The sequence below is a fragment of the Lissotriton vulgaris genome, chromosome 6 (assembly GCF_964263255.1).
Source record: "Lissotriton vulgaris chromosome 6, aLisVul1.2, whole genome shotgun sequence".
In the NCBI taxonomy this organism is placed as follows: domain Eukaryota; kingdom Metazoa; phylum Chordata; class Amphibia; order Caudata; family Salamandridae; genus Lissotriton; species Lissotriton vulgaris.
In genome coordinates, this window is record NC_141694.1 from 1,518,277,949 (window position 1) to 1,518,290,644 (window position 12,696).

Here is a 12,696-nt window from a genome sequence, read left to right on the forward strand (position 1 = left end):
TCTGTGAGCAATTCATGTAAAAGCAGGCGTTTATAGCCTCCTGCTCTTTGTGTAACAAAAGAGAAGCGTAATTAAGTTATGCTGTTGTGTATGAGGCACCCATGGTTTTTTTGGTTGGTAATGTGGTGAGTAAACATGTGTTTCATAGCAACATCCTGGTGAGTGAATTTCGTTTTTTGCAACTCCGTCTGTTTTAAGTATTCTACCCGCTAACAGCTTTTTTTTAAAGTTGCATTAAAAAAAAATAATCGTGATTGAGACATATTACAAAAAGACTAAAGCATACAAATGATTAATTTTACATGAGTTACTTTATTGTATGATAAGACTGCAATCGTGCGATTTTTAATGGGCGATGGGTTCGTTTTTTATTATACAATGAAAAAGACAATAGGCCCACTTCAAACAATAATGTATTTTCGCTTACAGGAACAGGTGCAAGTTTGCAACTTTTTAGAATTTGCATGCTTTGACAGTAGTACACTTAAGGCCAACTGTACACAGGTTTAGTTTTGCAAATACCTAATAGCGAGTTTCTGTGATTCGCTATTAGGTAATGGCAAGCACTTATGTACTAATATTTTTTTACACATTTAGCGATTCCTAATGGGGTCGCAATTGACCTACCTCATTAATATTCATTAGGTAGGTTGAAATTTGCCCCTCATTGGGAATCGCTAAAAACACAGGAATGGTTCCCTGCTGGAGACAGTAGACCACCATGCCTGTATTGGCTTTTAAATAAAGATTTTTTTTTATGCAGCCCGTTTTCCATAAAAAAACAGGATGTTTTTCAAAAACAAAAGTGAGAACATTGATTAATCTTAAAAAAAGTTTATGCGCAAATTCACAAAAAGTAAGGGGTCTCCTGGGGACCCCTTCCCATTTGCGAATGGGTTACTAGTCTTACCACCAACTTAAAGTTGGTGGTAAAATGGGAATGCTTTGTGACCACATTGTGGTTGCAAAGCATTATTACACACCACTGCGAGTTGCTATTAAGAATGGACACCCTTAACATTCCCCTTCCTAATACCGAATTGCTAACCCATTTTACAATTTGGTAATAGGTTACTGAGCCGCAAAATGGGCCTTTGTACATAGAAAAATGCTTTTTTCCAGTTGCAAACGGCTCGATTCTGTGAATCAGGCTGCTTGCGACATGAAAAAAGTGACATACATGTGGCCCTAAGAGAGCTGCGACAGATGCGACTTCCCAGGTTTACTACTGATTTTATTTATTCATTTTATTTTATTTATTTTAAACAACTTCTAAAGCGCGCAAATACCCATAGGTGTGTCGGCACTATGTGCTGCAGAAGTTGAGGCTTAGGATGGGAAAAAAACGATTAATTTAAAAGCCATGGGCCATATGTATCAATACCAGCGGGATCGCTCCTAAGGACTGCGGTAAGTGTAGTTCGTGTTCCGCGATGCATCTTCTTTCGATTCTCTGCTATCTTCGCTTTCTTCGCCATCCCTGTGGCGAAGAAAGCGAAGATAGCAGAGAATTGAAAGAAGATGCATCGCGGAACACAAACTACACTGACCACAGTCCTTAGGGGCGATCCCGCTGGTGTGTGAGTAGTGTGCGACCCCACCCCCAATTGTAATGTTAACGCTCCCTCGAGCAGTTGGCTGACGAGCCTGGGACCCCGCACCTGCGCGCCTGAGTGGTACTAAACCTGGCAATATTTGGCAGCCATTGGCAACCCCAGAACATGGCCTAATCCCTGCTGATGAGGGGTAAATACCCCGAAACACGTGTCCAGGGATGGCGAAGAAAGCGAAGATAGCAGAGAATCGAAAGAAGATGCATCGTGGAACACAAACTACACTGGCCACAGTCCTTAGGGGCGATCCCGCTGGTGTGTGAGTAGTGTGCGACCCCACCCCCAATTGTAATGTTAAAGCTCCCACGAGCAGTTGGCTGACGAGCCTGGGACCCCGCACCTGCGCGCCTGAGTGGTACTAAACCTGGCAATATTTGGCAGCCACTGGCAACCCCAGAGCATGGCCTAATCCCTGCTGATGAGGGGTAAATACTAAGGGTGGGCGTAGTTCGCGAAGTAGCGCTACGCGAAGCTACGCGAAGTTCACTTCGCACTACGCGAACTTCAGGTAGCACTACGCGAGCTCCTTAGTACCATGTTCGCACTGTCCAAGATGTGTTTTCAATGATTGCACAGTGCGGGCAAGCATCCGGCACTGTGCAATCATTGAAAACTGCAGCTTGCACAGTGCGAGCTGTAGTTTTCTGCTGTTCGAGTAGATTATTACTCGAGCTGCAGCTTTCTCAACGCGAACTGGTAGTTTCTCATTGAGAGCGGTCGCGAGCATGCGCAACCACTCACAATGAGAAACCTTACCTCCTCGCGTTGAGAATCTCGCCGGGATGTCATTTTGCTTGCTCGCGGTCGCGAACATGACGTTCAGGACCGCGAACAAGCAAAAAATGAGCGCTGCACTACGCTACGCTGCACTACGCGTGTTCTCACTGTGCTACGTCCAGCTCGCGTAGTGCGAAGTTGCGCAAACTTCGCAAACTCCGTGAGCGTAGCGTAGTGCTTCGCCCAGGCCTAGTAAATACCCCGAAATACGTGTCCAGGGATGGCGAAGAAAGCGAAGATAGCAGAGAATCGAAAGAAGAGGCATTGCGGAACACAAACTACACTGACCACAGTCCTTAGGGGCGATCCCGCTGGTGTGTGAGTAGTGTGCGACCCCACCCCCAATTGCCATATGTATCAACATTCCGTTTTGCGATTCCTAAATAGCGATTTTTAAGGAATCGCTATTTAGAAATCGCAAAATGGTACGTATGTAGAAAATCGCTTCTTATTAGCGATTCCTTAAAATTCCATAATTGCGATTAGCAAATTGCTAATCGCAATTAAGGAATAATTTCCCATTCATTTCTATGGGCCAGGAGGCCCATAAGAATGAAGAGTAAATTGCGAATCGCAATTTGCTAATCGCATATTGTGAATATTTTCAAGGGTGCAGGGGTGTCTCAAGAACACCCTGCTGCACCCCTGAAAATGACATGTGTGCGCATATGGCGCACATGCATGCCCTAAGGGCATCTATGAGCGTCACATGGCACCTTTTGATTTTTTTTAAAAATGCTTTTTTAAAAGAATTCGCAACTTACCACCAACTAAAAGTTGGTGGTAATTTGCGATTCCTTAAAGGCATTTTGGAATGTTTTTTTCCTTGATACATTGCATTTAAGGAATTGCAAAATTTGCAATTCCTTAAATGCAATCGCAAAATAAGGAATGGCAAATTTAGCGATTCCTTATTTTGCAACAAAAATGTTTCATACATACCATTTAGCGAAAATGGGTTCGCAAACGCCTCAATTCTGCGAATTTCAGCGTTTGCGAACCCATTTTGCCTTGATACATATGGCCCCATGTTTTTATTTGTTTCCTGAATGACTGTAGAGTAGGGCTGGCCTTAATCTGTGAGGGAAGAGAGTTCTGCAGCTTAGCCATGGCCACTACGAAACTTCAAAAAAGTCGGCCCTATGTTGTGAATAGCCTTATGGGCAATGCAGAGTGCTTTAAACTTTGTTCTGCTTCTTATCGGTAGCCAATGTAGCTGTCTCACCACATTAGAGATGGACTTGAATTTTGAAGTACCCAACAGTATCCTAGCAGCCGCAATCTGCATCAACTGCCTCTTACTAAGAACCATTTCCTGTGGATTGACTAGAAGGCTGTTATAGTAATCAACTTTGGATATAAGCAAAGCGGATATTACCTTTCTCCTGGCACCAGTCAGGATAAACAGAAGCAGTTTCTTCACCATTTTTAGGACATAAAGGGATGAGGAGACCACTGCGTTAGCATGATGTTTAAAAGACAGCTTATCTTCGAGAATGACACCCAGGTTCTTGGCTTTAGTGACTGGGAATTTGGGGAGATCCCAATTTATCTGGCCACCAGCCCGCATACCACCCAGGAGATAAATTTGCAAAGACCATTTCTCCTGTCTAGGATGAATTTAATTTAAGACAATGTTTTGACATCTAGGTACTGATGGCCGAACATGCCATCATGGAAGCTGGCCGATACTGTGTCCCTGTTTTTATGAACGGCAAGCACTAATTGGGTGTCATCTGCATATGACATGGGAGCTAGTCCAAACGATGTGATCACTCGTGCTAAGTCAGTGATGTAAATGTTGAACTGTGTCGGACTTATCGGGGATCCTTGCGGAACTCAGCATGGAAGTGAAAAAAACGGAGGAATTGAAATCACCCAGACTAACAAGCTAGGTACGATTCGATAAGAATGATGACAGAAGGGATTTTGCCTTCTTCCCAATGCCTAGTGCAGAGACACGGTTGATCAGCATGGGAAGATCAACTGTGTCAAATGCGGCTGATAAGTCCAATAGTACAATTACAGCTGCACCTCCTTTGTCTAACACAATCCTAATTTCATCTGTAGCTTTAATGAGTGTGGTTTCTGTACTGTGACCTTTCCTAAAGCAAAACTGTGTTGCAGTAGTTATCACACCTTCTTGTGAATATACCCCTTTGTGTGGAAAATCACGGCCTTCTTAACATGCAAATTATGTATATTCTAATACAAACTATTTTGCCCTAAACACAGGAACGGAAGTCGGCTATCAGGAATGCTTTGTAATAATCTTGATACGTAGGACTGACTTTGATAGGGTTGTGTTCTTGTTATGCTTGCTTCTGGGAGGCCATCGAAACATTTTGAGAAAATGTTGTAAGCAGTGGTAAGGAAAGAAAAGTTAGCTTCACAGAATGTGCAGGTTCATGGGGAGTAATAAAATGTGCACACGCCTGTACAAGGATTACTTGAATCTTTTTATCATGACACCTCTTGGGGCATGCCTGCTGTTGCTTGTGCTAATTACCAGTTGGCAGAATTTAAAACTAAATGTTTTGAGCGATGAAACACTGTAACTGCTCCAGTGTCTAAATATAACTCCAATTTCCAACATGTATCACAGGAACCTTTTCAATTGCTCACCCAAAACAGTCTGTCATCAAAAGAAAAAGCGATACCTTTCAAAGTGCTTTAGTTACACACATCTTTCCTCAGCTATTGTGCTACCCAGAGGGTTAACCTTTCAAAGACAGCAGAGATGTAAGATGTGCCCTTCTTCCGTGATCAAAATATGTGTACGTTTTTTTTGGTAAGCTTGCATCACAAAGTTTGGCAGCTGTAGCTGGGAATTTCCTTCAGAGTGATGCCACGACCTAATTGCATATTAGGCATATGCTATGCAAACAATTGTCGGTGCCAATATTATACGTTGAAGCACAGTTAAAAACAGTTTTTAATGTCATAAACGTGAAGAAAACTTCAAAAAACATCGGTCGTTAGGTTTGTTTATCTGCATATTGATATATTTGAAGGCAACATATATCCTCCATTTTATTCGAGTAGAAGTCACTCACACATATTCGCTCTTTTTTAAGGAGAAAAATAAAGATTGAAGCAAGTAAGAGACCTGATAGATTAAGTTTCAATGGTTTCGTTTTTTAAATTATATATTATTATTAGGTAGAAAATGTTTTCGAAAAAGTGTAGTAATGATAGCTGTCAAATACAAGTAAAGCTCTATGGCATAAATCACGAATTCTTTATTTACCGTTCAAGCACATTAGCAGGAAGATAACTGAAAATGATGGTAATTATCTGTTCAAAGGTGAATAATTTGGCATCTCGAAAGACGGCACAAGTAAATCATTTTAAAATGATCCTTCACAGAAGAAAGGAGATAATGCAATTCATCTCGCGAGATAATGATGAGGATAGCCATGAATGCTGTTTAACAGACAAGAACTCTATACGCACTAAAGATACACGAAAGTGACAAACTATGCCATGAGTAGGACCCTGAACACTATTCGCCCTCCAAGGCTGCCTTGTCAAATAACCTCCATGCAAACCAGTCAGCCTGGTCCAAGACCATTACCTACATTTCGCTGCATTCAGCTAAGACTGCCGGTCAGCAGTCAAGCATGCCACTGAAATAGCTGATCTATACTATAACACAAAATTGACATCTGCTTTCCTCACCTTCTCAAATATTCATTGTGACTGCAAGGATTACATTGGTGGTGGGTTAGCTATCATACACAAAAACTATCTTTGACTTACTCCTTTGCATAACACCAAATACCCACCTTTGAATACTTAGTGAAAAAACACAATTCCTTGAAGATTTAGCAGACCTAATAATGCAAAGCTCCGTAAAAGGAAGCACAGACATTATACTAGGAGACCTAAACCTGCACCTAAACAATGTTAAAGATCCTATAGTACAAGTCTTATCCACCCTCCTGGAAGTGAACGATCTCACTCAACACTGCAATAAAAAAAACTCACAATAAAGGCTCAGCCCTTGACGCAACCATCTCTAAGCATAACCACTGGCGGCCAGCATGAATCAAGTGTGGCGGGGCAGGCATGGTGTGAAGGGGGACAGGGGCTGCAAGGTTTTGGAAGGCAAAAAAATAATAATTATACACTAACTTTACCTCCAGGTCACGAGTCTCTGCTCCTTGCCCCTAATCTCCTCGTGGGAGAGGAAGCCAGGGAGAACAGCCAGGCTCCCGCTGACCAATCAAAATGCTGCAATGCAGCATTGTGATTGGTAAGCACCCAGGCTCCCCTGACCAATCAAAATGCTGCAATGCAGCATTGTGATTGGTTTTGACCATCCTGGTTCAACACTAAACCATAGAATGGGGGCTTGGGCTTGTTCTCCATGCAGGCTGTATTGCATGGGGAATGGGGAAAGTGTGCATAAAGGGTTTGGGAGTTCCGAGAGGGCTGACCAAATAGTCATTGATCTCAATGCCATCCAACCAATGATCACCCCCAATCTATTCTATGCTACCATTCATTTACATTGTATTTTCTCTACTGTGTATAATGGTTGATGTTGAAATCGCCCCGCCATAGTCGGGTACCCATCCGCAATCATTTGCAGGCGTTTGGAGTACCCTTGGAAGGCATGGAGGTACTTTTTGTGTTGAGTGCTGAAGCAGCATACCCATTTGAGCTTTTCTACTCATGGGTTACCTTTCCAGCAGTGAATGCGGACAGTGGTACGTTTAATTTTTACACTCACACTGCCATGCCTAATGTGTATACACCATATAGGACACAGGAATTTCCAATTACAGCTTGGAGGTATAAGTTTGGTTTATACTAGGGACCCAACCAAGCCACTTTTACAGAATGGGGAAGGGCGCATTAAACTTTATCGAAGCCAAAGTCGCGATAAAACTATCAGCCCATTTCACCAGTTTACCTGCAATAGCAACCGCAAAAAACCTCACCACAGATGACCCCGGCAACTAGCGCAAATGAGATGCAGTATAGGCATTCCCATGCAAAAAGGCAGAACAACACCATGTCAAAACATTCTCAACGACCAGCCAGATCTGCAATAAGATCACAAAACATGCGATTTTTGTAAAGTCGGACGATAGCCTGCACTAGAAAAGGGAGCGCAGACCAGAGCCACACCTGAAGAACAACAGATGCCATGGAGCCACTGATCATGCAGGCCGGACACCCAAGAAGGCCACAACACCCACCACCACCACCCCCAGGCCTCCCCAACCCCCCTGGACCCCAACACCCGCCCGGACCAACTCTGAAGAAGCGCAGACAAAGACAGCGACCTTCAGAAAATGCACCAACCGCACAGACCCAACTCCAGAGAATGTCATTGCCCACCACAGGCTCAAAGGGACAACCATCCTGCACATCCTGACCACCATTGCCCACAGGCTGATAGTACCAACACAGATGACAACCAGCATCGCACCTCAGACAAAAGCTTCTGGCCGTGCTGCACATGTTGGCCTTTGGTACCTTCCAACCAACAACTGCCAGAGTCGAGGAGTCTCACAGCCAGCCCTATCAAAGTTCAACACAAATGTCTTGGATGACATCATCAGCTTGGTACTCCACAATCTCTACTTCCCCCACACTTCGCAGAAACAGCTGAAGACTGAGCAAGGCGTCTATGCCATAGCTGACTTCCCGCCCACTTTGGGGCAATTGACTGCACACATGTCCTATGTGTGCGCCCTGGCAACACTGCACACGATAACCGTAATAGAAAGCACACATATTCCATCAATGTGCAGGCAATAGTGGACCACGGGGGAATCACCACCAATGTCAACGCCGAAAATACAGGCAGTTAGCATGATTCCTACATCTTCAAACAGTCCATCATCAACCAGCGCTATCAGGATGGCACCTATGGAACACACCACACACCTCAACTCCACAATCATGCAACTCACAACACTGGAAATGCACATGTCACAAACTAAAACACAACATGCCAAACAACATGCCCTCCCACCAGACACAACAGCACAACTTACTGTGGGAACCTGAGCCAGCCATGCACATAAGCCATCAACGTTAGGGCACCTCTGCCACACAATAGCAGAACGTAGGTAGAGTTGGGAACCAAGCATGTGCAAAGGAGGTTAGCGACCGATGAATAAGAAGGTACACAATGCCAAGTTTGGCATGGATGAGATGGCCAGACTGTAGTATGCAGACCACACACATATCCATTTTGACATACACCTCTGGTGTTTGGATCGTAGTAGGCAGTGGACGCAACCATATCACCCCAGCCAGTGGGGAAGCTCGCAGATATGTAGCTTGTTATATCCCACCCTGTAAGCAAGAGCAGAGTGGGCTGGCCTGGCGTACGCCAGGCCAGAGTAGGGGTGTGAATAAAAAGTATGTAGCTCTGGTCCTGGTTCTCTTGCGGAATGCCAAATGTCTCTGCCAGGGCAGCGCCCCTCAGCCCACCACGAGGCCGACGCCGTCGCCATGAGCGGTGTTACCTGCGAACCTGTGCACCTGCTGCCACCGGCCCACTGGTCCCCGAACTAGGCCTGCCTGCCACTGTGCACCCAGGCCTCAATGCTCACCTGCCGACATCGGCATGTGGCAAGTAGGGCCCACCATGTGCTGGTGCAAGCTCCAAGCCCGAGGCCCATGACCTTGGCAGACACATCAGACCATCACGGCCTCCACGACACAGGCCCACAATACTCCTTCCTCATCGACGTACTCCACCGGCATACACAGCGGACTAGTAGGTCACACATTTGGAACTAAGTCTTGATTACACTATGGCAGAGAACATTATTTATGGCAATTTTATCTCACTATACCACCTTTGATGTGGTGCCACCAAGTCTGTGTATTGCATTCCGATCACACATGTGTCTGGGCCCACATGGACTACTGCCCTCGAGCCACACTAAGCTCGAGTAGGCCACACATTTGGGTCTGAGCCTTGATTTAGCAATGGCCGAGTACATATCATTGTACTGGCATCATCGCAGACTTCATCCCCTCTCAGCCCAGGTGCCACTAAGTCTGCTCCTCGACATTCATGGACACTCTGTGGTTGAACGTTGGTGGTGTCTGAGTCCATGAACTGGGGGTTGTCTTCATCCTCATGTAGCTTTTACCGACGTGCTGGTAATAACCAGGCTGCAGCATTCCACTCCTCAATTTGCCTGTCCTCTGCAATCCTCTGCCACATTCACCTTGGACATCGATGAGGACCCGCTCAGCCCACGTGGCCTTACCTCAGTGCACCGCAAGTCACCGTCCTGTGGCGGTGTACCTTTGCCATCCGCAGTTCTTCTGGGGCCACTAACTCTGTGCAGCTCAAGTCAGGGATCCTGTCTGATTGAATATTGGATGGCCTCGGGGAGGATGGCCTTGGGGCCATCAACACCATGTGTATATGGCCCTCCGCTGTCCGCTGCATGTGGCCTGGACGTCGCTTCACCGCAGGAGGCACACGCCACCACCGCCAGGTCCACCTCAAAATGCCAGCTGCCAGAATCAAAACAGTCGTACTGGCAGACAAACGGAGTTGCTCACACATGTCGTGGATGCCATCATCTGCCTGATACCCTGCTCAGCACTCCAGGTACCAATAACTCAGTGCACCGCAACCCATGGACTGTTACTGATAGAGTTTTGTGCTGTGGAGAGGTTACGCAGCAATGTCACCTCAGGCAGTGTGGGAGACCTGGGATGATGATGAGGAAGATGATGCAGGTGTAACACACCCCACTGCAGCTGCATCAGGTATATCCTTAAGGGACATTATCTTAGACAATTTCTTCACATGAGCGCTCTCAGCTCTAGTGACCCAACCTCAGTGCACTGCAACTCACGGACACTTCTTTGTGCATATTGGGTGACCTCTGTACTTGCTCCGGCTACCTCCATGATTCTCCTCAGTTGTCTCTGTTATGCTGGTGTTTTCAGTTTCCGTTGTAATGGTGTTTAGTGTTTAAGTTGTTGCCAGCACCAACCAGTCCATGAACGGTGGCTTACACTCACCAGACACATCCAGCACAGGCATCGCTGGACATGTGGCCCTGCAAATAAAGGGGCCGGGCACAAGTGCCCATAGCCAGTTCCACAAACTATCTGCATGCGTCCGTGTGGTCATAATGTATGTATCAGGGCCCCGGGCCCTTCAACATGACAGTGTGCTGTGTACAGCAGACGCAAACATGTCGCCGCAGGACAAGTAGCTTTGCCGCCACCCACTCAATATGTAAGAGGGTTGGATTGGGCTGTCGTATGCAGGTCCAGCGTGGGTGTGTGAATGATAATTGCGTTCCTCTGAGCGTGGTTCAGAATTGAAAATTTGCAAATGCATGTGTCTTTGTCGCAATGTGGGTCTCCATTGTGGGGTGTAGGTGGTCTCTGAAGGGAATTAGACACTCAGGTATGTGATCTAATTCGTCTTCCATGGTTTCGGACCCCACCCGCACCTGTTCGGCCACCCCTTTTGGCATTCTGACACCTGGCATTGGAATGCCATCTGTGGCTCGGTGAAGTGTTGGGACTCAGCCGTGCTGGCGGGTGCTTCCTGCTGTGTGGTCTGTGCAGGGGCTGGGTTCTCCTCTACGTAGCTTGGCTCACCTGGTCCAGGTGGTGGGTTGCCTGGGATGTCCATGAGCTGTTGCCGGGCATTGGTGTTGAGGATTTTGGTGGTCCTCCGCAGCTTCACTGATGAGTTGTCTGTTCTGCTCTGCTGGAGGTGTTGTTCGTACCTTTGCAATGTGAAGGGGAGATGCATGTTGACATTGTGTTGACATGTATGTTGGCGCATTGTTCTTGTTTACATGGAGACTGTATGAGAATGTACATTGTGACTGTTTGGGAGGTGCTGGATTTTGATGCGGACAGTGGACATTTGGACTACATGATGGAGGTTGTATGCCAAAATTTCCATCTCACAGTTTCCTGCTCTGTTAGATGTAGTTGACCTGTTTCTGCGCATGTGCGGGCCAGTTGTGTCCTTTCTTCTGCAGTGTTGGGGTTGCACATTGTTCCACATTGTCATCAATGTGTATATGCTGTTATTGCTATGTGTGTGCTGCAGTGTGCCGCAGGGATCACGGACATGATCCAGGGTCATTGTGGGTGTTGTGTCAGGTCCTCTAGAGCTGTGTCAGGACTCCCAACTCCTTGCACTGTCTCCACACTGATGACTGTGGCCTCCATTTCCTCCTGCTCCTCCTGTGGCGCAGGACTACCACCTCCTGTCGCCTTTGCTGACTTCCTGTTAGCAGCTGGTTTGTGCTTGGTTTTGCTTTTCACATCATGCCAGCGCCTCTGGGCCTCCTCCATTGGCCTCCTCAACACTCCAACTGCATTCACATTAGTCTAATTGTGGGTCAGTTGATGGTAGTGTTCTATCATCTCTGTGACGCTGATCTGGTTTTGCTGTGGCTGCACCTCGTCTTCCTCTTCCTTTACTCCTTGCCCTTCGCTGGTTTTTGCTGCTTTTTGTATCACGATTGGCCACATTGCATCTATTTTTGCGTTAGTCTTTTGCATTTTTGCAGCAGCGCGTTGACTTTATCGTGGACATTAGACGTGTTGTCGTAGGCCTATCGCATGGGTTAAGACAGCGTTATTTTCCAGCGATAGACTGCAATAAGAAGAGTTACGTTAAGCTAAATTTACGGTAATTATCATGTTTATAAACATTTAAATATCAGAGTTTGTGTTTCAGTTTCTAACTCTGCTGCAGGTCCTGACATTTTCAAACGCATTCAGGTGCAGGGTAAAACCGCTGCCAGCATGACTGAAGACGCTTTACGCAGTTTCCACATCTTTAATATGATCCACCTGCAATCTTTTTTTAGAGTGAATGTGCCGCGCAAGCACTTCAAAGTGAAAATCTGACAAGCATCATGGATAAATGCCACACACCTCCAATCATTACTGTCACAGTGGCCCATATCCCAACCCTCTTGGAGTTTTTTTTTCACTTCAGTCTAAAGACAACACGTGAGTAATAAAAACCCTAAATGCTTCATAAATCATTGTAGGCTGTAATTAGTGCGAATGCAGAAACCAGCTAATGATGTTAGCAAAACATAAGCGCATTTAAAAAACAGAAACCCGAACCTCTCACCTTCCCCAAAATTGTACTTATCTTATGAAATAATAATTAAAAATTCTGTCTGGAAATGTCATTTCTCCAGTGTTATGGTTTTTCGGTTATGCTTTTACCATACTGTACAGTATCTATAGTAACAAAGGCTTTGCAAGTACAAATGGCAGACTAGAGCAGTGTATAAACACAGGTTGGATAGGACAGTTTATATTT